This window comes from Anser brachyrhynchus, assembly GCF_964034855.1.
Source record: "Anser brachyrhynchus genome assembly, contig: SCAFFOLD_189, whole genome shotgun sequence".
Classification (NCBI taxonomy): domain Eukaryota; kingdom Metazoa; phylum Chordata; class Aves; order Anseriformes; family Anatidae; genus Anser; species Anser brachyrhynchus.
The window spans coordinates 133,851-160,620 of NW_027663944.1; positions in this window are offsets into that span (position 1 = coordinate 133,851).

The window sequence follows — 26,770 nt, forward strand, 5'->3', positions numbered from 1 at the left end:
CTCTGGACTCCCGGCACCGTATCCCCAGTGGTGCCAGTGCATTCGCTGGACTCACGGCACTGCATCCACAGTGGTGCCAGTGCACTCTCTGGACTCACTGAAGTGCATTCTCAGTGGAGCCAGTGCACTCTCTGGACTCACTGCACTGCATCCCCAGTGGTGCCAGTGCACTCTCTGGACTCACTGCAGTGCATCCCAAGTGGTGCCAATGCACTCTCTGGACTCACTGCAGTGCATCCCCAGTGGTGCCAGTACACTCACTGGACTCACTGCACTGCATCCCCAGTGGTGCCAGTGCAGTCTCTGCACTCACTGAAGTGCATCTCCAGTGGTGCCAGAGCACTCTCTGGACTCACTGCAGTGCATCACCTGTGGTGCCAGTGCACTCTCTGGACACTCTGCACTGCATCCCCACTGGTGCCAGTGCACTCTCTGGACTCACTGCACTGCATCCCCAGTGGTGCCAGTGCACTCTCTGGACTCACTGCACTGCATCTCCAATGGTGCCAGTGCACTCTCTGGACTCACTGCACTGCATCCCCAGTGGTGCCAATGCACTCTCTGGACTCACTGCTGTGCATCCCCTGTGGTGCCAGTACACTCACTGGACTGACTGAAGTGCATTCCCAGTGGTGACATTGAAGTCTTTGGACTCACTGCACTCCATCCCCACTGGTGCCTTTGCACTCCCTGGACTCACTGCACTGCTCCAGCCGCGGCAGCCGCTCCAGCCGCGGTAGCCCTCCAGCCGTGGCAGCCGCTCCACTCGGTAGCGGCTGGAGCGGCTGCCGCGGCTGGAGCGGCTGCCGCGGCTGGAGCGGCTGCCGCGGATGGAGAGGCTGGCGCGGCTGGAGGGGCTGGAGCGGCTGCCGCGGCTGGAGCGGCTGGAGCGGCTGCCGCGGCTGGAGCGTCTGCCGCGGCTGGAGGGGCTACCGCGGGGTTGACTCGGCTGGAGCGGATGCCGAGGCTGGAACGGCACTCTCTGGACTCACTGAAATGCATTCTCAGTGGTGCCAGTGCACTCTCTGGACTCACTGCTCTGCATCCCCAGTGGTGCTAGTGCACTCTCTGGACTCACTGCAGTGCATCCCCAGTGGTGCCATTGCACTCTCTGGACTCACTGCACCGCATTCCCACTGGTGCCAGTGCGCTCTCTGGACTCACTGCACTGCATCCCCAGTGGTGCCAGTGCGCTCTCAGGACTCACTGCAGGGCATCCCCAGTGGTGCCAGTGCACTCTCTGGACTCACTGCACTGCATCCCCAGTCCTGCCAGTGCACTCTCTTGACTCACTGCAGTGCATCCCCAGTGGTGCCAGTACACTCACTGGACTGACTGAAGTGCATCCCCAGTGGTGTCAGTGCACTCACTGGAGTCACTGCACTGCATCCCCAGTGGTGCAAGTGCACTCCCTGGACTCACTGCACTGCATTCCCAGTGGTGACAGTGAAGTCTTTGGACTCACTGCACTCCATCCCCACTGGTGCCTTTGCACTCCCTGGACTCACTGCACTGCTCCAGCCGCGGCAGCCGCTCCAGCCGCGGTAGCCCTCCAGCCGTGGCAGCCGCTCCACTCGGTAGCGGCTGGAGCGGCTGCCGCGGTTGGAGCGGCTGGAGCGGCTGCCGCGGCTGGAGCGGCTGCCGCGGATGGAGAGGCTGGCGAGGCTGGAGGGGCTGGAGCGGCTGCCGCGGCTGGAGCGGCTGGAGCGGCTGCCGCGGCTGGAGCGTCTGCCGCGGCTGGAGGGCCTACCGCGGGGTTGACTCGGCTGGAGCGGATACCGAGGCTGGAACGGCACTCTCTGGACTCACTGAAATGCATTCTCAGTGGTGCCAGTGCACTCTCTGGACTCACTGCTCTGCATCCCCAGTGGTGCTAGTGCACTCTGGACTCACTGCAGTGCATCCCCAGTGGTGCCAGTGCACTCTCTGGACTCACTGCACCGCATTCCCACTGGTGTCAGTGCACTCTGTGGACTCACTGCACTGCATCCCCAGTGGTGTCAGTGCACTCTCTGGACTCCCGGCACCGTATCCCCAGTGGTGCCAGTGCATTCGCTGGACTCACGGCACTGCATCCACAGTGGTGCCAGTGCACTCTCTGGACTCACTGAAGTGCATTCTCAGTGGAGCCAGTGCACTCTCTGGACTCACTGCACTGCATCCCCAGTGGTGCCAGTGCACTCTCTGGACTCACTGCAGTGCATCCCAAGTGGTGCCAATGCACTCTCTGGACTCACTGCAGTGCATCCCCAGTGGTGCCAGTACACTCACTGGACTCACTGCACTGCATCCCCAGTGGTGCCAGTGCAGTCTCTGCACTCACTGAAGTGCATCTCCAGTGGTGCCAGAGCACTCTCTGGACTCACTGCAGTGCATCCCAGTGGTGCCAGTGCACTCTCTGGACACTCTGCACTGCATCCCCACTGGTGCCAGTGCACTCTCTGGACTCACTGCACTGCATCCCCAGTGGTGCCAGTGCACTCTCTGGACTCACTGCACTGCATCTCCAATGGTGCCAGTGCACTCTCTGGACTCACTGCACTGCATCCCCAGTGGTGCCAATGCACTCTCTGGACTCACTGCTGTGCATCCCCAGTGGTGCCAGTACACTCACTGGACTGACTGAAGTGCATTCCCAGTGGTGACATTGAAGTCTTTGGACTCACTGCACTCCATCCCCACTGGCGCCTTTGCACTCCCTGGACTCACTGCACTGCTCCAGCCGCGGCAGCCGCTCCAGCCGCGGTAGCCCTCCAGCCGTGGCAGCCGCTCCACTCGGTAGCGGCTGGAGCGGCTGCCGCGGCTGGAGCGGCTGGAGCGGCTGCCGCGGCTGGAGCGGCTGCCGCGGTTGGAGCGGCTGGAGCGGCAGCCGCGGCTGGAGCGGCTGCCGCGGATGGAGAGGCTGGCGCGGCTGGAGGGGCTGGAGCGGCTGCCGCGGCTGGAGCGGCTGGAGCGGCTGCCGCGGCTGGAGCGTCTGCCGCGGCTGGAGGGGCTACCGCGGGGTTGACTCGGCTGGAGCGGATGCCGAGGCTGGAACGGCACTCTCTGGACTCACTGAAATGCATTCTCAGTGGTGCCAGTGCACTCTCTGGACTCACTGCTCTGCATCCCCAGTGGTGCTAGTGCACTCTCTGGACTCACTGCAGTGCATCCCCAGTGGTGCCATTGCACTCTCTGGACTCACTGCACCGCATTCCCACTGGTGCCAGTGCGCTCTCTGGACTCACTGCACTGCATCCCCAGTGGTGCCAGTGCGCTCTCAGGACTCACTGCAGGGCATCCCCAGTGGTGCCAGTGCACTCTCTGGACTCACTGCACTGCATCCCCAGTCCTGCCAGTGCACTCTCTTGACTCACTGCAGTGCATCCCCAGTGGTGCCAGTACACTCACTGGACTGACTGAAGTGCATCCCCAGTGGTGTCAGTGCACTCACTGGAGTCACTGCACTGCATCCCCAGTGGTGCAAGTGCACTCCCTGGACTCACTGCACTGCATTCCCAGTGGTGACAGTGAAGTCTTTGGACTCACTGCACTCCATCCCCACTGGTGCCTTTGCACTCCCTGGACTCACTGCACTGCTCCAGCCGCGGCAGCCGCTCCAGCCGCGGTAGCCCTCCAGCCGTGGCAGCCGCTCCACTCGGTAGCGGCTGGAGCGGCTGCCGCGGTTGGAGCGGCTGGAGCGGCTGCCGCGGCTGGAGCGGCTGCCGCGGATGGAGAGGCTGGCGAGGCTGGAGGGGCTGGAGCGGCTGCCGCGGCTGGAGCGGCTGGAGCGGCTGCCGCGGCTGGAGCGTCTGCCGCGGCTGGAGGGCCTACCGCGGGGTTGACTCGGCTGGAGCGGATACCGAGGCTGGAACGGCACTCTCTGGACTCACTGAAATGCATTCTCAGTGGTGCCAGTGCACTCTCTGGACTCACTACTCTGCATCCCCAGTGGTGCTAGTGCACTCTGGACTCACTGCAGTTCATCCCCAGTGGTGCCAGTGCACTCTCTGGACTCACTGCACCGCATTCCCACTGGTGTCAGTGCACTCTGTGGACTCACTGCACTGCATCCCCAGTGGTGTCAGTGCACTCTCTGGACTCCCGGCACCGTATCCCCAGTGGTGCCAGTGCATGCGCTGGACTCACGGCACTGCATCCACAGTGGTGCCAGTGCACTCTCTGGACTCACTGAAGTGCATTCTCAGTGGAGCCAGTGCACTCTCTGGACTCACTGCACTGCATCCCCAGTGGTGCCAGTGCACTCTCTGGACTCACTGCAGTGCATCCCAAGTGGTGCCAATGCACTCTCTGGACTCACTGCAGTGCATCCCCAGTGGTGCCAGTACACTCACTGGACTCACTGCACTGCATCCCCAGTGGTGCCAGTGCAGTCTCTGCACTCACTGAAGTGCATCTCCAGTGGTGCCAGAGCACTCTCTGGACTCACTGCAGTGCATCCCAGTGGTGCCAGTGCACTCTCTGGACACTCTGCACTGCATCCCCACTGGTGCCAGTGCACTCTCTGGACTCACTGCACTGCATCCCCAGTGGTGCCAGTGCACTCTCTGGACTCACTGCACTGCATCTCCAATGGTGCCAGTGCACTCTCTGGACTCACTGCACTGCATCCCCAGTGGTGCCAATGCACTCTCTGGACTCACTGCTGTGCATCCCCAGTGGTGCCAGTACACTCACTGGACTGACTGAAGTGCATTCCCAGTGGTGACATTGAAGTCTTTGGACTCACTGCACTCCATCCCCACTGGTGCCTTTGCACTCCCTGGACTCACTGCACTGCTCCAGCCGCGGCAGCCGCTCCAGCCGCGGTAGCCCTCCAGCCGTGGCAGCCGCTCCACTCGGTAGCGGCTGGAGCGGCTGCCGCGGCTGGAGCGGCTGGAGCGGCTGCCGCGGCTGGAGCGGCTGCCGCGGATGGAGAGGCTGGCGCGGCTGGAGGGGCTGGAGCGGCTGCCGCGGCTGGAGCGGCTGGAGCGGCTGCCGCGGCTGGAGCGTCTGCCGCGGCTGGAGGGGCTACCGCGGGGTTGACTCGGCTGGAGCGGATGCCGAGGCTGGAACGGCACTCTCTGGACTCACTGAAATGCATTCTCAGTGGTGCCAGTGCACTCTCTGGACTCACTGCTCTGCATCCCCAGTGGTGCTAGTGCACTCTCTGGACTCACTGCAGTGCATCCCCAGTGGTGCCATTGCACTCTCTGGACTCACTGCACCGCATTCCCACTGGTGCCAGTGCGCTCTCTGGACTCACTGCACTGCATCCCCAGTGGTGCCAGTGCGCTCTCAGGACTCACTGCAGGGCATCCCCAGTGGTGCCAGTGCACTCTCTGGACTCACTGCACTGCATCCCCAGTCCTGCCAGTGCACTCTCTTGACTCACTGCAGTGCATCCCCAGTGGTGCCAGTACACTCACTGGACTGACTGAAGTGCATCCCCAGTGGTGTCAGTGCACTCACTGGAGTCACTGCACTGCATCCCCAGTGGTGCAAGTGCACTCCCTGGACTCACTGCACTGCATTCCCAGTGGTGACAGTGAAGTCTTTGGACTCACTGCACTCCATCCCCACTGGTGCCTTTGCACTCCCTGGACTCACTGCACTGCTCCAGCCGCGGCAGCCGCTCCAGCCGCGGTAGCCCTCCAGCCGTGGCAGCCGCTCCACTCGGTAGCGGCTGGAGCGGCTGCCGCGGTTGGAGCGGCTGGAGCGGCTGCCGCGGCTGGAGCGGCTGCCGCGGATGGAGAGGCTGGCGAGGCTGGAGGGGCTGGAGCGGCTGCCGCGGCTGGAGCGGCTGGAGCGGCTGCCGCGGCTGGAGCGTCTGCCGCGGCTGGAGGGCCTACCGCGGGGTTGACTCGGCTGGAGCGGATACCGAGGCTGGAACGGCACTCTCTGGACTCACTGAAATGCATTCTCAGTGGTGCCAGTGCACTCTCTGGACTCACTGCTCTGCATCCCCAGTGGTGCTAGTGCACTCTGGACTCACTGCAGTGCATCCCCAGTGGTGCCAGTGCACTCTCTGGACTCACTGCACCGCATTCCCACTGGTGTCAGTGCACTCTGTGGACTCACTGCACTGCATCCCCAGTGGTGTCAGTGCACTCTCTGGACTCCCGGCACCGTATCCCCAGTGGTGCCAGTGCATTCGCTGGACTCACGGCACTGCATCCACAGTGGTGCCAGTGCACTCTCTGGACTCACTGAAGTGCATTCTCAGTGGAGCCAGTGCACTCTCTGGACTCACTGCACTGCATCCCCAGTGGTGCCAGTGCACTCTCTGGACTCACTGCAGTGCATCCCAAGTGGTGCCAATGCACTCTCTGGACTCACTGCAGTGCATCCCCAGTGGTGCCAGTACACTCACTGGACTCACTGCACTGCATCCCCAGTGGTGCCAGTGCAGTCTCTGCACTCACTGAAGTGCATCTCCAGTGGTGCCAGAGCACTCTCTGGACTCACTGCAGTGCATCCCAGTGGTGCCAGTGCACTCTCTGGACACTCTGCACTGCATCCCCACTGGTGCCAGTGCACTCTCTGGACTCACTGCACTGCATCCCCAGTGGTGCCAGTGCACTCTCTGGACTCACTGCACTGCATCTCCAATGGTGCCAGTGCACTCTCTGGACTCACTGCACTGCATCCCCAGTGGTGCCAATGCACTCTCTGGACTCACTGCTGTGCATCCCCAGTGGTGCCAGTACACTCACTGGACTGACTGAAGTGCATTCCCAGTGGTGACATTGAAGTCTTTGGACTCACTGCACTCCATCCCCACTGGTGCCTTTGCACTCCCTGGACTCACTGCACTGCTCCAGCCGCGGCAGCCGCTCCACTCGGTAGCGGCTGGAGCGGCTGCCGCGGCTGGAGCGGCTGGATCGGCTGCCGCGGCTGGAGCGGCTGCCGCGGATGGAGAGGCTGGCGCGGCTGGAGGGGCTGGAGCGGCTGCCGCGGCTGGAGCGGCTGGAGCGGCTGCCGCGGCTGGAGCGTCTGCCGCGGCTGGAGGGGCTACCGCGGGGTTGACTCGGCTGGAGCGGATGCCGAGGCTGGAACGGCACTCTCTGGACTCACTGAAATGCATTCTCAGTGGTGCCAGTGCACTCTCTGGACTCACTGCTCTGCATCCCCAGTGGTGCTAGTGCACTCTCTGGACTCACTGCAGTGCATCCCCAGTGGTGCCATTGCACTCTCTGGACTCACTGCACCGCATTCCCACTGGTGCCAGTGCGCTCTCTGGACTCACTGCACTGCATCCCCAGTGGTGCCAGTGCGCTCTCAGGACTCACTGCAGGGCATCCCCAGTGGTGCCAGTGCACTCTCTGGACTCACTGCACTGCATCCCCAGTCCTGCCAGTGCACTCTCTTGACTCACTGCAGTGCATCCCCAGTGGTGCCAGTACACTCACTGGACTGACTGAAGTGCATCCCCAGTGGTGTCAGTGCACTCACTGGAGTCACTGCACTGCATCCCCAGTGGTGCAAGTGCACTCCCTGGACTCACTGCACTGCATTCCCAGTGGTGACAGTGAAGTCTTTGGACTCACTGCACTCCATCCCCACTGGTGCCTTTGCACTCCCTGGACTCACTGCACTGCTCCAGCCGCGGCAGCCGCTCCAGCCGCGGTAGCCCTCCAGCCGTGGCAGCCGCTCCACTCGGTAGCGGCTGGAGCGGCTGCCGCGGCTGGAGCGGCTGGAGCGGCTGCCGCGGCTGGAGCGGCTGCCGCGGATGGAGAGGCTGGCGCGGCTGGAGGGGCTGGAGCGGCTGCCGCGGCTGGAGCGGCTGGAGCGGCTGCCGCGGCTGGAGCGTCTGCCGCGGCTGGAGGGGCTACCGCGGGGTTGACTCGGCTGGAGCGGATGCCGAGGCTGGAACGGCACTCTCTGGACTCACTGAAATGCATTCTCAGTGGTGCCAGTGCACTCTCTGGACTCACTGCTCTGCATCCCCAGTGGTGCTAGTGCACTCTCTGGACTCACTGCAGTGCATCCCCAGTGGTGCCATTGCACTCTCTGGACTCACTGCACTGCATCCCCAGTGGTGCCAGTGCGCTCTCAGGACTCACTGCAGGGCATCCCCAGTGGTGCCAGTGCACTCTCTGGACTCACTGCACTGCATCCCCAGTCCTGCCAGTGCACTCTCTTGACTCACTGCAGTGCATCCCCAGTGGTGCCAGTACACTCACTGGACTGACTGAAGTGCATCCCCAGTGGTGTCAGTGCACTCACTGGAGTCACTGCACTGCATCCCCAGTGGTGCAAGTGCACTCCCTGGACTCACTGCACTGCATTCCCAGTGGTGACAGTGAAGTCTTTGGACTCACTGCACTCCATCCCCACTGGTGCCTTTGCACTCCCTGGACTCACTGCACTGCTCCAGCCGCGGCAGCCGCTCCAGCCGCGGTAGCCCTCCAGCCGTGGCAGCCGCTCCACTCGGTAGCGGCTGGAGCGGCTGCCGCGGTTGGAGCGGCTGGAGCGGCTGCCGCGGCTGGAGCGGCTGCCGCGGATGGAGAGGCTGGCGAGGCTGGAGGGGCTGGAGCGGCTGCCGCGGCTGGAGCGGCTGGAGCGGCTGCCGCGGCTGGAGCGTCTGCCGCGGCTGGAGGGCCTACCGCGGGGTTGACTCGGCTGGAGCGGATACCGAGGCTGGAACGGCACTCTCTGGACTCACTGAAATGCATTCTCAGTGGTGCCAGTGCACTCTCTGGACTCACTGCTCTGCATCCCCAGTGGTGCTAGTGCACTCTGGACTCACTGCAGTGCATCCCCAGTGGTGCCAGTGCACTCTCTGGACTCACTGCACCGCATTCCCACTGGTGTCAGTGCACTCTGTGGACTCACTGCACTGCATCCCCAGTGGTGTCAGTGCACTCTCTGGACTCCCGGCACCGTATCCCCAGTGGTGCCAGTGCATTCGCTGGACTCACGGCACTGCATCCACAGTGGTGCCAGTGCACTCTCTGGACTCACTGAAGTGCATTCTCAGTGGAGCCAGTGCACTCTCTGGACTCACTGCACTGCATCCCCAGTGGTGCCAGTGCACTCTCTGGACTCACTGCAGTGCATCCCAAGTGGTGCCAATGCACTCTCTGGACTCACTGCAGTGCATCCCCAGTGGTGCCAGTACACTCACTGGACTCACTGCACTGCATCCCCAGTGGTGCCAGTGCAGTCTCTGCACTCACTGAAGTGCATCTCCAGTGGTGCCAGAGCACTCTCTGGACTCACTGCAGTGCATCCCAGTGGTGCCAGTGCACTCTCTGGACACTCTGCACTGCATCCCCACTGGTGCCAGTGCACTCTCTGGACTCACTGCACTGCATCCCCAGTGGTGCCAGTGCACTCTCTGGACTCACTGCACTGCATCTCCAATGGTGCCAGTGCACTCTCTGGACTCACTGCACTGCATCCCCAGTGGTGCCAATGCACTCTCTGGACTCACTGCTGTGCATCCCCAGTGGTGCCAGTACACTCACTGGACTGACTGAAGTGCATTCCCAGTGGTGACATTGAAGTCTTTGGACTCACTGCACTCCATCCCCACTGGTGCCTTTGCACTCCCTGGACTCACTGCACTGCTCCAGCCGCGGCAGCCGCTCCAGCCGCGGTAGCCCTCCAGCCGTGGCAGCCGCTCCACTCGGTAGCGGCTGGAGCGGCTGCCGCGGCTGGAGCGGCTGGAGCGGCTGCCGCGGCTGGAGCGGCTGCCGCGGATGGAGAGGCTGGCGCGGCTGGAGGGGCTGGAGCGGCTGCCGCGGCTGGAGCGGCTGGAGCGGCTGCCGCGGCTGGAGCGTCTGCCGCGGCTGGAGGGGCTACCGCGGGGTTGACTCGGCTGGAGCGGATGCCGAGGCTGGAACGGCACTCTCTGGACTCACTGAAATGCATTCTCAGTGGTGCCAGTGCACTCTCTGGACTCACTGCTCTGCATCCCCAGTGGTGCTAGTGCACTCTCTGGACTCACTGCAGTGCATCCCCAGTGGTGCCATTGCACTCTCTGGACTCACTGCACCGCATTCCCACTGGTGCCAGTGCGCTCTCTGGACTCACTGCACTGCATCCCCAGTGGTGCCAGTGCGCTCTCAGGACTCACTGCAGGGCATCCCCAGTGGTGCCAGTGCACTCTCTGGACTCACTGCACTGCATCCCCAGTCCTGCCAGTGCACTCTCTTGACTCACTGCAGTGCATCCCCAGTGGTGCCAGTACACTCACTGGACTGACTGAAGTGCATCCCCAGTGGTGTCAGTGCACTCACTGGAGTCACTGCACTGCATCCCCAGTGGTGCAAGTGCACTCCCTGGACTCACTGCACTGCATTCCCAGTGGTGACAGTGAAGTCTTTGGACTCACTGCACTCCATCCCCACTGGTGCCTTTGCACTCCCTGGACTCACTGCACTGCTCCAGCCGCGGCAGCCGCTCCAGCCGCGGTAGCCCTCCAGCCGTGGCAGCCGCTCCACTCGGTAGCGGCTGGAGCGGCTGCCGCGGTTGGAGCGGCTGGAGCGGCTGCCGCGGCTGGAGCGGCTGCCGCGGATGGAGAGGCTGGCGAGGCTGGAGGGGCTGGAGCGGCTGCCGCGGCTGGAGCGGCTGGAGCGGCTGCCGCGGGGTTGACTCGGCTGGAGCGGATACCGAGGCTGGAACGGCACTCTCTGGACTCACTGAAATGCATTCTCAGTGGTGCCAGTGCACTCTCTGGACTCACTGCTCTGCATCCCCAGTGGTGCTAGTGCACTCTGGACTCACTGCAGTGCATCCCCAGTGGTGCCAGTGCACTCTCTGGACTCACTGCACCGCATTCCCACTGGTGTCAGTGCACTCTGTGGACTCACTGCACTGCATCCCCAGTGGTGTCAGTGCACTCTCTGGACTCCCGGCACCGTATCCCCAGTGGTGCCAGTGCATTCGCTGGACTCACGGCACTGCATCCACAGTGGTGCCAGTGCACTCTCTGGACTCACTGAAGTGCATTCTCAGTGGAGCCAGTGCACTCTCTGGACTCACTGCACTGCATCCCCAGTGGTGCCAGTGCACTCTCTGGACTCACTGCAGTGCATCCCAAGTGGTGCCAATGCACTCTCTGGACTCACTGCAGTGCATCCCCAGTGGTGCCAGTACACTCACTGGACTCACTGCACTGCATCCCCATTGGTGCCAGTGCAGTCTCTGCACTCACTGAAGTGCATCTCCAGTGGTGCCAGAGCACTCTCTGGACTCACTGCAGTGCATCCCAGTGGTGCCAGTGCACTCTCTGGACACTCTGCACTGCATCCCCACTGGTGCCAGTGCACTCTCTGGACTCACTGCACTGCATCCCCAGTGGTGCCAGTGCACTCTCTGGACTCACTGCACTGCATCTCCAATGGTGCCAGTGCACTCTCTGGACTCACTGCACTGCATCCCCAGTGGTGCCAATGCACTCTCTGGACTCACTGCTGTGCATCCCCAGTGGTGCCAGTACACTCACTGGACTGACTGAAGTGCATTCCCAGTGGTGACATTGAAGTCTTTGGACTCACTGCACTCCATCCCCACTGGTGCCTTTGCACTCCCTGGACTCACTGCACTGCTCCAGCCGCGGCAGCCGCTCCAGCCGCGGTAGCCCTCCAGCCGTGGCAGCCGCTCCACTCGGTAGCGGCTGGAGCGGCTGCCGCGGCTGGAGCGGCTGGAGCGGCTGCCGCGGCTGGAGCGGCTGCCGCGGTTGGAGCGGCTGGAGCGGCTGCCGCGGCTGGAGCGGCTGCCGCGGATGGAGAGGCTGGCGCGGCTGGAGGGGCTGGAGCGGCTGCCGCGGCTGGAGCGGCTGGAGCGGCTGCCGCGGCTGGAGCGTCTGCCGCGGCTGGAGGGGCTACCGCGGGGTTGACTCGGCTGGAGCGGATGCCGAGGCTGGAACGGCACTCTCTGGACTCACTGAAATGCATTCTCAGTGGTGCCAGTGCACTCTCTGGACTCACTGCTCTGCATCCCCAGTGGTGCTAGTGCACTCTCTGGACTCACTGCAGTGCATCCCCAGTGGTGCCATTGCACTCTCTGGACTCACTGCACCGCATTCCCACTGGTGCCAGTGCGCTCTCTGGACTCACTGCACTGCATCCCCAGTGGTGCCAGTGCGCTCTCAGGACTCACTGCAGGGCATCCCCAGTGGTGCCAGTGCACTCTCTGGACTCACTGCACTGCATCCCCAGTCCTGCCAGTGCACTCTCTTGACTCACTGCAGTGCATCCCCAGTGGTGCCAGTACACTCACTGGACTGACTGAAGTGCATCCCCAGTGGTGTCAGTGCACTCACTGGAGTCACTGCACTGCATCCCCAGTGGTGCAAGTGCACTCCCTGGACTCACTGCACTGCATTCCCAGTGGTGACAGTGAAGTCTTTGGACTCACTGCACTCCATCCCCACTGGTGCCTTTGCACTCCCTGGACTCACTGCACTGCTCCAGCCGCGGCAGCCGCTCCAGCCGCGGTAGCCCTCCAGCCGTGGCAGCCGCTCCACTCGGTAGCGGCTGGAGCGGCTGCCGCGGTTGGAGCGGCTGGAGCGGCTGCCGCGGCTGGAGCGGCTGCCGCGGATGGAGAGGCTGGCGAGGCTGGAGGGGCTGGAGCGGCTGCCGCGGCTGGAGCGGCTGGAGCGGCTGCCGCGGCTGGAGCGTCTGCCGCGGCTGGAGGGCCTACCGCGGGGTTGACTCGGCTGGAGCGGATACCGAGGCTGGAACGGCACTCTCTGGACTCACTGAAATGCATTCTCAGTGGTGCCAGTGCACTCTCTGGACTCACTACTCTGCATCCCCAGTGGTGCTAGCGCACTCTGGACTCACTGCAGTTCATCCCCAGTGGTGCCAGTGCACTCTCTGGACTCACTGCACCGCATTCCCACTGGTGTCAGTGCACTCTGTGGACTCACTGCACTGCATCCCCAGTGGTGTCAGTGCACTCTCTGGACTCCCGGCACCGTATCCCCAGTGGTGCCAGTGCATTCGCTGGACTCACGGCACTGCATCCACAGTGGTGCCAGTGCACTCTCTGGACTCACTGAAGTGCATTCTCAGTGGAGCCAGTGCACTCTCTGGACTCACTGCACTGCATCCCCAGTGGTGCCAGTGCACTCTCTGGACTCACTGCAGTGCATCCCAAGTGGTGCCAATGCACTCTCTGGACTCACTGCAGTGCATCCCCAGTGGTGCCAGTACACTCACTGGACTCACTGCACTGCATCCCCAGTGGTGCCAGTGCAGTCTCTGCACTCACTGAAGTGCATCTCCAGTGGTGCCAGAGCACTCTCTGGACTCACTGCAGTGCATCCCAGTGGTGCCAGTGCACTCTCTGGACACTCTGCACTGCATCCCCACTGGTGCCAGTGCACTCTCTGGACTCACTGCACTGCATCCCCAGTGGTGCCAGTGCACTCTCTGGACTCACTGCACTGCATCTCCAATGGTGCCAGTGCACTCTCTGGACTCACTGCACTGCATCCCCAGTGGTGCCAATGCACTCTCTGGACTCACTGCTGTGCATCCCCAGTGGTGCCAGTACACTCACTGGACTGACTGAAGTGCATTCCCAGTGGTGACATTGAAGTCTTTGGACTCACTGCACTCCATCCCCACTGGTGCCTTTGCACTCCCTGGACTCACTGCACTGCTCCAGCCGCGGCAGCCGCTCCAGCCGCGGTAGCCCTCCAGCCGTGGCAGCCGCTCCACTCGGTAGCGGCTGGAGCGGCTGCCGCGGCTGGAGCGGCTGGAGCGGCTGCCGCGGCTGGAGCGGCTGCCGCGGATGGAGAGGCTGGCGCGGCTGGAGGGGCTGGAGCGGCTGCCGCGGCTGGAGCGGCTGGAGCGGCTGCCGCGGCTGGAGCGTCTGCCGCGGCTGGAGGGGCTACCGCGGGGTTGACTCGGCTGGAGCGGATGCCGAGGCTGGAACGGCACTCTCTGGACTCACTGAAATGCATTCTCAGTGGTGCCAGTGCACTCTCTGGACTCACTGCTCTGCATCCCCAGTGGTGCTAGTGCACTCTCTGGACTCACTGCAGTGCATCCCCAGTGGTGCCATTGCACTCTCTGGACTCACTGCACCGCATTCCCACTGGTGCCAGTGCGCTCTCTGGACTCACTGCACTGCATCCCCAGTGGTGCCAGTGCGCTCTCAGGACTCACTGCAGGGCATCCCCAGTGGTGCCAGTGCACTCTCTGGACTCACTGCACTGCATCCCCAGTCCTGCCAGTGCACTCTCTTGACTCACTGCAGTGCATCCCCAGTGGTGCCAGTACACTCACTGGACTCACTACACTGCATCCCCAGTGGTGCCAGTGCACTCTCTGGACTCACTGCACTGCATCCCCACTGGTGCCAGTGCACTCTCTGGACTCACTGCACTGCATCCCCACTGGTGCCAGTGCACTCTCTGGAGTCACTGCACTGCATCCCCACTGGTGCCAGTGCACTCTCTGGACTCACTGCACTGCATCCCCAGTGGTGCCAGTGCACTCTCTGGACTCACTGCACTGCATCCCCACTGGTGCCAGTGCACTCTCTGGACTCACTGCACTGCATCCCCAGTGGTGCCAGTGCACTCTCTGGACTCACTGCACTGCATTCCCACTGGTGCCAGTGCGCTCTCTGGACACTCTGCACTGCATCCCCACTGGTGCCAGTGCACTCTCTGGACTCACTGCACTGCATCCCCACTGGTGCCAGTGCACTCTCTGGACACTCTGCACTGCATCCCCACTGGTGCCAGTGCGCTCTCTGGACTCACTGCACTGCATCCCCACTGGTGCCAGTGCACTCACTGGACTCACTGCACTGCATCCCCACTGGTGCCAGTGCACTCTCTGGACACTCTGCACTGCATCCCCACTGGTGCCAGTGCACTCTCTGGACTCACTGCACTGCATCCCCACTGGTGCCAGTGCACTCTCTGGAGTCACTGCACTGCATCCCCACTGGTGCCAGTGCACTCTCTGGACTCACTGCACTGCATCCCCAGTGGTGCCAGTGCACTCTCTGGACTCACTGCACTGCATCCCCACTGGTGCCAGTGCACTCTCTGGACTCACTGCACTGCATCCCCAGTGGTGCCAGTGCACTCTCTGGACTCACTGCACTGCATCCCCACTGGTGCCAGTGCACTCTCTGGACACTCTGCACTGCATCCCCACTGGTGCCAGTGCACTCTCTGGACTCACTGCACTGCATCCCCACTGGTGCCAGTGCACTCACTGGACTCACTACACTGCATCCCCACTGGTGCCAGTGCACTCTCTGGACTCACTGCACTGCATCCCCACTGGTGCCAGTGCACTCTCTGGACACTCTGCACTGCATCCCCACTGGTGCCAGTGCACTCTCTGGACTCACTGCACTGCATCCCCAGTGGTGCCAGTGCACTCTCTGGACTCACTGCACTGCATCCCCACTGGTGCCAGTGCACTCTCTGGACTCACTGCACTGCATCCCCAGTGGTGCCAGTGCACTCTCTGGACTCACTGCACTGCATCCCCACTGGTGCCAGTGCACTCTCTGGACTCACTGCACTGCATCCCCAGTGGTGTCAGTGCACTCACTGGAGTCACTGCACTGCATCCCCAGTGGTGCAAGTGCACTCCCTGGACTCACTGCACTGCATTCCCAGTGGTGACAGTGAAGTCTTTGGACTCACTGCACTCCATCCCCACTGGTGCCTTTGCACTCCCTGGACTCACTGCACTGCTCCAGCCGCGGCAGCCGCTCCAGCCGCGGTAGCCCTCCAGCCGTGGCAGCCGCTCCACTCGGTAGCGGCTGGAGCGGCTGCCGCGGTTGGAGCGGCTGGAGCGGCTGCCGCGGCTGGAGCGGCTGCCGCGGATGGAGAGGCTGGCGAGGCTGGAGGGGCTGGAGCGGCTGCCGCGGCTGGAGCGGCTGGAGCGGCTGCCGCGGCTGGAGCGTCTGCCGCGGCTGGAGGGCCTACCGCGGGGTTGACTCGGCTGGAGCGGATACCGAGGCTGGAACGGCACTCTCTGGACTCACTGAAATGCATTCTCAGTGGTGCCAGTGCACTCTCTGGACTCACTGCTCTGCATCCCCAGTGGTGCTAGTGCACTCTGGACTCACTGCAGTGCATCCCCAGTGGTGCCAGTGCACTCTCTGGACTCACTGCACCGCATTCCCACTGGTGTCAGTGCACTCTGTGGACTCACTGCACTGCATCCCCAGTGGTGTCAGTGCACTCTCTGGACTCCCGGCACCGTATCCCCAGTGGTGCCAGTGCATTCGCTGGACTCACGGCACTGCATCCACAGTGGTGCCAGTGCACTCTCTGGACTCACTGAAGTGCATTCTCAGTGGAGCCAGTGCACTCTCTGGACTCACTGCACTGCATCCCCAGTGGTGCCAGTGCACTCTCTGGACTCACTGCAGTGCATCCCAAGTGGTGCCAATGCACTCTCTGGACTCACTGCAGTGCATCCCCAGTGGTGCCAGTACACTCACTGGACTCACTGCACTGCATCCCCAGTGGTGCCAGTGCAGTCTCTGCACTCACTGAAGTGCATCTCCAGTGGTGCCAGAGCACTCTCTGGACTCACTGCAGTGCATCCCAGTGGTGCCAGTGCACTCTCTGGACACTCTGCACTGCATCCCCACTGGTGCCAGTGCACTCTCTGGACTCACTGCACTGCATCCCCAGTGGTGCCAGTGCACTCTCTGGACTCACTGCACTGCATCTCCAATGGTGCCAGTGCACTCTCTGGACTCACTGCACTGCATCCCCAGTGGTGCCAATGCACTCTCTGGACTCACTGCTGTGCATCCCCAGTGGTGCCAGTACACTCACTGGACTGACTGAAGTGCATTCCCAGTGGTGACATTGAAGTCTTTGGACTCACTGCACTCCATCCCCACTGGTGCCTTTGCACTCCCTGGACTCACTGCACTGCTCCAGCCGCGGCAGCCGCTCCAGCCGCGGTAGCCCTCCAGCCGTGGCAGCCGCTCCACTCGGTAGCGGCTGGAGCGGCTGCCGCGGCTGGAGCGGCTGGAGCGGCTGCCGCGGCTGGAGCGGCTGCCGCGGATGGAGAGGCTGGCGCGGCTGGAGGGGCTGGAGCGGCTGCCGCGGCTGGAGCGGCTGGAGCGGCTGCCGCGGCTGGAGCGGCTGCCGCGGCTGGAGGGGCTACCGCGGGGTTGACTCGGCTGGAGCGGATGCCGAGGCTGGAACGGCACTCTCTGGACTCACTGAAATGCATTCTCAGTGGTGCCAGTGCACTCTCTGGACTCACTGCTCTGCATCCCCAGTGGTGCCAGTGCACTCTCTGGACTCACTGCACCGCATTCCCACTGGTGTCAGTGCACTCTGTGGACTCACTGCACTGCATCCCCAGTGGTGTCAGTGCACTCTCTGGACTCCCGGCACCGTATCCCCAGTGGTGCCAGTGCATTCGCTGGACTCACGGCACTGCATCCACAGTGGTGCCAGTGCACTCTCTGGACTCACTGAAGTGCATTCTCAGTGGTGCCAGTGCACTCTCTGGACTCACTGCACTGCATCCCCAGTGGTGCCAGTGCACTCTCTGGACTCACTGAAGTGCATCTCCAGTGGTGCCAGAGCACTCTCTGGACTCACTGCAGTGCATCCCAGTGGTGCCAGTGCACTCTCTGGACACTCTGCACTGCATCCCCACTGGTGCCAGTGCACTCTCTGGACTCACTGCACTGCATCCCCAGTGGTGCCAGTGCACTCTCTGGACACTCTGCACTGCATCCCCACTGGTGCCAGTGCACTCTCTGGACTCACTGCACTGCATCCCCAGTGGTGCCAGTGCACTCTCTGGACTCACTGCACTGCATCTCCAATGGTGCCAGTGCACTCTCTGGACTCACTGCACTGCATCCCCAGTGGTGCCAATGCACTCTCTGGACTCACTGCTGTGCATCCCCAGTGGTGCCAGTACACTCACTGGACTGACTGAAGTGCATTCCCAGTGGTGACATTGAAGTCTTTGGACTCACTGCACTCCATCCCCACTGGTGCCTTTGCACTCCCTGGACTCACTGCACTGCTCCAGCCGCGGCAGCCGCTCCAGCCGCGGTAGCCCTCCAGCCGTGGCAGCCGCTCCACTCGGTAGCGGCTGGAGCGGCTGCCGCGGCTGGAGCGGCTGGAGCGGCTGCCGCGGCTGGAGCGGCTGCCGCGGATGGAGAGGCTGGCGCGGCTGGAGGGGCTGGAGCGGCTGCCGCGGCTGGAGCGGCTGGAGCGGCTGCCGCGGCTGGAGCGTCTGCCGCGGCTGGAGGGGCTACCGCGGGGTTGACTCGGCTGGAGCGGATGCCGAGGCTGGAACGGCACTCTCTGGACTCACTGAAATGCATTCTCAGTGGTGCCAGTGCACTCTCTGGACTCACTGCTCTGCATCCCCAGTGGTGCTAGTGCACTCTCTGGACTCACTGCAGTGCATCCCCAGTGGTGCCATTGCACTCTCTGGACTCACTGCACTGCATCCCCAGTGGTGCCAGTGCGCTCTCAGGACTCACTGCAGGGCATCCCCAGTGGTGCCAGTGCACTCTCTGGACTCACTGCACTGCATCCCCAGTCCTGCCAGTGCACTCTCTTGACTCACTGCAGTGCATCCCCAGTGGTGCCAGTACACTCACTGGACTGACTGAAGTGCATCCCCAGTGGTGTCAGTGCACTCACTGGAGTCACTGCACTGCATCCCCAGTGGTGCAAGTGCACTCCCTGGACTCACTGCACTGCATTCCCAGTGGTGACAGTGAAGTCTTTGGACTCACTGCACTCCATCCCCACTGGTGCCTTTGCACTCCCTGGACTCACTGCACTGCTCCAGCCGCGGCAGCCGCTCCAGCCGCGGTAGCCCTCCAGCCGTGGCAGCCGCTCCACTCGGTAGCGGCTGGAGCGGCTGCCGCGGTTGGAGCGGCTGGAGCGGCTGCCGCGGCTGGAGCGGCTGCCGCGGATGGAGAGGCTGGCGAGGCTGGAGGGGCTGGAGCGGCTGCCGCGGCTGGAGCGGCTGGAGCGGCTGCCGCGGCTGGAGCGTCTGCCGCGGCTGGAGGGCCTACCGCGGGGTTGACTCGGCTGGAGCGGATACCGAGGCTGGAACGGCACTCTCTGGACTCACTGAAATGCATTCTCAGTGGTGCCAGTGCACTCTCTGGACTCACTGCTCTGCATCCCCAGTGGTGCTAGTGCACTCTGGACTCACTGCAGTGCATCCCCAGTGGTGCCAGTGCACTCTCTGGACTCACTGCACCGCATTCCCACTGGTGTCAGTGCACTCTGTGGACTCACTGCACTGCATCCCCAGTGGTGTCAGTGCACTCTCTGGACTCCCGGCACCGTATCCCCAGTGGTGCCAGTGCATTCGCTGGACTCACGGCACTGCATCCACAGTGGTGCCAGTGCACTCTCTGGACTCACTGAAGTGCATTCTCAGTGGAGCCAGTGCACTCTCTGGACTCACTGCACTGCATCCCCAGTGGTGCCAGTGCACTCTCTGGACTCACTGCAGTGCATCCCAAGTGGTGCCAATGCACTCTCTGGACTCACTGCAGTGCATCCCCAGTGGTGCCAGTACACTCACTGGACTCACTGCACTGCATCCCCAGTGGTGCCAGTGCAGTCTCTGCACTCACTGAAGTGCATCTCCAGTGGTGCCAGAGCACTCTCTGGACTCACTGCAGTGCATCACCTGTGGTGCCAGTGCACTCTCTGGACACTCTGCACTGCATCCCCACTGGTGCCAGTGCACTCTCTGGACTCACTGCACTGCATCTCCAATGGTGCCAGTGCACTCTCTGGACTCACTGCACTGCATCCCCAGTGGTGCCAATGCACTCTCTGGACTCACTGCTGTGCATCCCCAGTGGTGCCAGTACACTCACTGGACTGACTGAAGTGCATTCCCAGTGGTGACATTGAAGTCTTTGGACTCACTGCACTCCATCCCCACTGGTGCCTTTGCACTCCCTGGACTCACTGCACTGCTCCAGCCGCGGCAGCCGCTCCAGCCGCGGTAGCCCTCCAGCCGTGGCAGCCGCTCCACTCGGTAGCGGCTGGAGCGGCTGCCGCGGCTGGAGCGGCTGGAGCGGCTGCCGCGGCTGGAGCGGCTGCCGCGGATGGAGAGGCTGGCGCGGCTGGAGGGGCTGGAGCGGCTGCCGCGGCTGGAGCGGCTGGAGCGGCTGCCGCGGCTGGAGCGTCTGCCGCGGCTGGAGGGGCTACCGCGGGGTTGACTCGGCTGGAGCGGATGCCGAGGCTGGAACGGCACTCTCTGGACTCACTGAAATGCATTCTCAGTGGTGCCAGTGCACTCTCTGGACTCACTGCTCTGCATCCCCAGTGGTGCTAGTGCACTCTCTGGACTCACTGCAGTGCATCCCCAGTGGTGCCATTGCACTCTCTGGACTCACTGCACCGCATTCCCACTGGTGCCAGTGCGCTCTCTGGACTCACTGCACTGCATCCCCAGTGGTGCCAGTGCGCTCTCAGGACTCACTGCAGGGCATCCCCAGTGGTGCCAGTGCACTCTCTGGACTCACTGCACTGCATCCCCAGTCCTGCCAGTGCACTCTCTTGACTCACTGCAGTGCATCCCCAGTGATGCCAGTACACTCACTGGACTGACTGAAGTGCATCCCCAGTGGTGTCAGTGCACTCACTGGAGTCACTGCACTGCATCCCCAGTGGTGCAAGTGCACTCCCTGGACTCACTGCACTGCATTCCCAGTGGTGACAGTGAAGTCTTTGGACTCACTGCACTCCATCCCCACTGGTGCCTTTGCACTCCCTGGACTCACTGCACTGCTCCAGCCGCGGCAGCCGCTCCAGCCGCGGTAGCCCTCCAGCCGTGGCAGCCGCTCCACTCGGTAGCGGCTGGAGCGGCTGCCGCGGTTGGAGCGGCTGGAGCGGCTGCCGCGGCTGGAGCGGCTGCCGCGGATGGAGAGGCTGGCGAGGCTGGAGGGGCTGGAGCGGCTGCCGCGGCTGGAGCGGCTGGAGCGGCTGCCGCGGCTGGAGCGTCTGCCGCGGCTGGAGGGCCTACCGCGGGGTTGACTCGGCTGGAGCGGATACCGAGGCTGGAACGGCACTCTCTGGACTCACTGAAATGCATTCTCAGTGGTGCCAGTGCACTCTCTGGACTCACTGCTCTGCATCCCCAGTGGTGCTAGTGCACTCTGGACTCACTGCAGTGCATCCCCAGTGGTGCCAGTGCACTCTCTGGACTCACTGCACCGCATTCCCACTGGTGTCAGTGCACTCTGTGGACTCACTGCACTGCATCCCCAGTGGTGTCAGTGCACTCTCTGGACTCCCGGCACCGTATCCCCAGTGGTGCCAGTGCATTCGCTGGACTCACGGCACTGCATCCACAGTGGTGCCAGTTCGCTCTCTGGACTCACTGAAGTGCATTCTCAGTGGAGCCAGTGCACTCTCTGGACTCACTGCACTGCATCCCCAGTGGTGCCAGTGCACTCTCTGGACTCACTGCAGTGCATCCCAAGTGGTGCCAATGCACTCTCTGGACTCACTGCAGTGCATCCCCAGTGGTGCCAGTACACTCACTGGACTCACTGCACTGCATCCCCAGTGGTGCCAGTGCAGTCTCTGCACTCACTGAAGTGCATCTCCAGTGGTGCCAGAGCACTCTCTGGACTCACTGCAGTGCATCCCAGTGGTGCCAGTGCACTCTCTGGACACTCTGCACTGCATCCCCACTGGTGCCAGTGCACTCTCTGGACTCACTGCACTGCATCCCCAGTGGTGCCAGTGCACTCTCTGGACTCACTGCACTGCATCTCCAATGGTGCCAGTGCACTCTCTGGACTCACTGCACTGCATCCCCAGTGGTGCCAATGCACTCTCTGGACTCACTGCTGTGCATCCCCAGTGGTGCCAGTACACTCACTGGACTGACTGAAGTGCATTCCCAGTGGTGACATTGAAGTCTTTGGACTCACTGCACTCCATCCCCACTGGTGCCTTTGCACTCCCTGGACTCACTGCACTGCTCCAGCCGCGGCAGCCGCTCCAGCCGCGGTAGCCCTCCAGCCGTGGCAGCCGCTCCACTCGGTAGCGGCTGGAGCGGCTGCCGCGGCTGGAGCGGCTGGAGCGGCTGCCGCGGCTGGAGCGGCTGCCGCGGATGGAGAGGCTGGCGCGGCTGGAGGGGCTGGAGCGGCTGCCGCGGCTGGAGCGGCTGGAGCGGCTGCCGCGGCTGGAGCGTCTGCCGCGGCTGGAGGGGCTACCGCGGGGTTGACTCGGCTGGAGCGGATGCCGAGGCTGGAACGGCACTCTCTGGACTCACTGAAATGCATTCTCAGTGGTGCCAGTGCACTCTCTGGACTCACTGCTCTGCATCCCCAGTGGTGCTAGTGCACTCTCTGGACTCACTGCAGTACATCCCCAGTGGTGCCATTGCACTCTCTGGACTCACTGCACCGCATTCCCACTGGTGCCAGTGCGCTCTCTGGACTCACTGCACTGCATCCCCAGTGGTGCCAGTGCGCTCTCAGGACTCACTGCAGGGCATCCCCAGTGGTGCCAGTGCACTCTCTGGACTCACTGCACTGCATCCCCAGTCCTGCCAGTGCACTCTCTTGACTCACTGCAGTGCATCCCCAGTGGTGCCAGTACACTCACTGGACTGACTGAAGTGCATCCCCAGTGGTGTCAGTGCACTCACTGGAGTCACTGCACTGCATCCCCAGTGGTGCAAGTGCACTCCCTGGACTCACTGCACTGCATTCCCAGTGGTGACAGTGAAGTCTTTGGACTCACTGCACTCCATCCCCACTGGTGCCTTTGCACTCCCTGGACTCACTGCACTGCTCCAGCCGCGGCAGCCGCTCCAGCCGCGGTAGCCCTCCAGCCGTGGCAGCCGCTCCACTCGGTAGCGGCTGGAGCGGCTGCCGCGGCTGGAGCGGCTGCCGCGGCTGGAGCGGCTGCCGCGGATGGAGAGGCTGGCGCGGCTGGAGGGGCTGGAGCGGCTGCCGCGGCTGGAGCGGCTGGAGCGGCTGCCGCGGCTGGAGCGTCTGCCGCGGCTGGAGGGGCTACCGCGGGGTTGACTCGGCTGGAGCGGATGCCGAGGCTGGAACGGCACTCTCTGGACTCACTGAAATGCATTCTCAGTGGTGCCAGTGCACTCTCTGGACTCACTGCTCTGCATCCCCAGTGGTGCTAGTGCACTCTCTGGACTCACTGCAGTGCATCCCCAGTGGTGCCATTGCACTCTCTGGACTCACTGCACCGCATTCCCACTGGTGCCAGTGCGCTCTCTGGACTCACTGCACTGCATCCCCAGTGGTGCCAGTGCGCTCTCAGGACTCACTGCAGGGCATCCCCAGTGGTGCAAGTGCACTCTCTGGACTCACTGCACTGCATCCCCAGTCCTGCCAGTGCACTCTCTTGACTCACTGCAGTGCATCCCCAGTGGTGCCAGTACACTCACTGGACTGACTGAAGTGCATCCCCAGTGGTGCCAGTGCACTCTCTGGACTCACAGCACTGCATGCCCAGTGGTGCCAGTGCACTCTCTGGACTCACTGCATTGCATCCTCAGTGGTGCCAGTGCACTCTCTGGACTCACTGCACTGCATCCCCAGTCCTGCCAGTGCACTCTCTGGACTCACTGCACTGCATCCCCAATGGTGCCAGTGCACTCTCTGGACTCACTGCACTGCTCCAGCCGCGGCAGCCTCTCCAGGCGCACCAGCCGCGGCATCCGCTCCAGCCTCGGCATCCGCTCCAGCCGCGTTAACCGCTCCAGCCGCGGTAGCTCCTCCAGCCGCGCCAGCCGGTCCAGCCGCGGCAGCCGCTCCAGCCGCTCCAGCCGCGGCATCCGCTCCAGCCGCTCCAGCCGCGGCAGCCGCTCCAACCGCGGCAGCCGCTCCAGTCGCGGCAGCCGCTCCAGCCGCTCCAGCCGCGGCAGCCGCTCCAGCCGCTACCGAGTGGAGCGGCTGCCACGGCTGGAGGGCTACCGCGGCTGGAGCGGCTGCCGCGGCTGGAGAGGCTGGCGCGGCTGGAGGGGCTGGAGCGGCTGCCGCGGCTGGAGCGGCTGGAGCGGCTGCCGCGGCTGGAGCGTCTGCCGCGGCTGGAGGGGCTACCGCGGGGTTGACTCGGCTGGAGCGGATGCCGAGGCTGGAACGGCACTCTCTGGACTCACTGAAATGCATTCTCAGTGGTGCCAGTGCACTCTCAGGACTCACTGCAGGGCATCCCCAGTGGTGCCAGTGCACTCTCTGGACTCACTGCACTGCATCCCCAGTCCTGCCAGTGCACTCTCTTGACTCACTGCAGTGCATCCCCAGTGGTGCCAGTACACTCACTGGACTGACTGAAGTGCATCCCCAGTGGTGTCAGTGCACTCACTGGAGTCACTGCACTGCATCCCCAGTGGTGCAAGTGCACTCCCTGGACTCACTGCACTGCATTCCCAGTGGTGACAGTGAAGTCTTTGGACTCACTGCACTCCATCCCCACTGGTGCCTTTGCACTCCCTGGACTCACTGCACTGCTCCAGCCGCGGCAGCCGCTCCAGCCGCGGTAGCCCTCCAGCCGTGGCAGCCGCTCCACTCGGTAGCGGCTGGAGCGGCTGCCGCGGTTGGAGCGGCTGGAGCGGCTGCCGCGGCTGGAGCGGCTGCCGCGGATGGAGAGGCTGGCGAGGCTGGAGGGGCTGGAGCGGCTGCCGCGGCTGGAGCGGCTGGAGCGGCTGCCGCGGCTGGAGCGTCTGCCGCGGCTGGAGGGCCTACCGCGGGGTTGACTCGGCTGGAGCGGATGCCGAGGCTGGAACGGCACTCTCTGGACTCACTGAAATGCATTCTCAGTGGTGCCAGTGCACTCTCTGGACTCACTGCTCTGCATCCCCAGTGGTGCTAGTGCACTCTGGACTCACTGCAGTGCATCCCCAGTGGTGCCAGTGCACTCTCTGGACTCACTGCACCGCATTCCCACTGGTGTCAGTGCACTCTGTGGACTCACTGCACTGCATCCCCAGTGGTGTCAGTGCACTCTCTGGACTCCCGGCACCGTATCCCCAGTGGTGCCAGTGCATTCGCTGGACTCACGGCACTGCATCCACAGTGGTGCCAGTGCACTCTCTGGACTCACTGAAGTGCATTCTCAGTGGAGCCAGTGCACTCTCTGGACTCACTGCACTGCATCCCCAGTGGTGCCAGTGCACTCTCTGGACTCACTGCAGTGCATCCCAAGTGGTGCCAATGCACTCTCTGGACTCACTGCAGTGCATCCCCAGTGGTGCCAGTACACTCACTGGACTCACTGCACTGCATCCCCAGTGGTGCCAGTGCAGTCTCTGCACTCACTGAAGTGCATCTCCAGTGGTGCCAGAGCACTCTCTGGACTCACTGCAGTGCATCACCTGTGGTGCCAGTGCACTCTCTGGACACTCTGCACTGCATCCCCACTGGTGCCAGTGCACTCTCTGGACTCACTGCACTGCATCCCCAGTGGTGCCAGTGCACTCTCTGGACTCACTGCACTGCATCTCCAATGGTGCCAGTGCACTCTCTGGACTCACTGCACTGCATCCCCAGTGGTGCCAATGCACTCTCTGGACTCACTGCTGTGCATCCCCAGTGGTGCCAGTACACTCACTGGACTGACTGAAGTGCATTCCCAGTGGTGACATTGAAGTCTTTGGACTCACTGCACTCCATCCCCACTGGTGCCTTTGCACTCCCTGGACTCACTGCACTGCTCCAGCCGCGGCAGCCGCTCCAGCCGCGGTAGCCCTCCAGCCGTGGCAGCCGCTCCACTCGGTAGCGGCTGGAGCGGCTGCCGCGGCTGGAGCGGCTGCCGCGGCTGGAGCGGCTGCCGCGGATGGAGAGGCTGGCGCGGCTGGAGGGGCTGGAGCGGCTGCCGCGGCTGGAGCGGCTGGAGCGGCTGCCGCGGCTGGAGCGTCTGCCGCGGCTGGAGGGGCTACCGCGGGGTTGACTCGGCTGGAGCGGATGCCGAGGCTGGAACGGCACTCTCTGGACTCACTGAAATGCATTCTCAGTGGTGCCAGTGCACTCTCTGGACTCACTGCTCTGCATCCCCAGTGGTGCTAGTGCACTCTCTGGACTCACTGCAGTGCATCCCCAGTGGTGCCATTGCACTCTCTGGACTCACTGCACCGCATTCCCACTGGTGCCAGTGCGCTCTCTGGACTCACTGCACTGCATCCCCAGTGGTGCCAGTGCGCTCTCAGGACTCACTGCAGGGCATCCCCAGTGGTGCCAGTGCACTCTCTGGACTCACTGCACTGCATCCCCAGTCCTGCCAGTGCACTCTCTTGACTCACTGCAGTGCATCCCCAGTGGTGCCAGTACACTCACTGGACTGACTGAAGTGCATCCCCAGTGGTGCCAGTGCACTCTCTGGACTCACAGCACTGCATGCCCAGTGGTGCCAGTGCACTCTCTGGACTCACTGCATTGCATCCTCAGTGGTGCCAGTGCACTCTCTGGACTCACTGCACTGCATCCCCAGTCCTGCCAGTGCACTCTCTGGACTCACTGCACTGCATCCCCAATGGTGCCAGTGCACTCTCTGGACTCACTGCACTGCTCCAGCCGCGGCAGCCTCTCCAGGCGCACCAGCCGCGGCATCCGCTCCAGCCTCGGCATCCGCTCCAGCCGCGTTAACCGCTCCAGCCGCGGTAGCTCCTCCAGCCGCGCCAGCCGCTCCAGCCGCGGCAGCCGCTCCAGCCGCTCCAGCCGCGGCATCCGCTCCAGCCGCTCCAGCCGCGGCAGCCGCTCCAACCGCGGCAGCCGCTCCAGTCGCGGCAGCCGCTCCAGCCGCTCCAGCCGCGGCAGCCGCTCCAGCCGCTACCGAGTGGAGCGGCTGCCA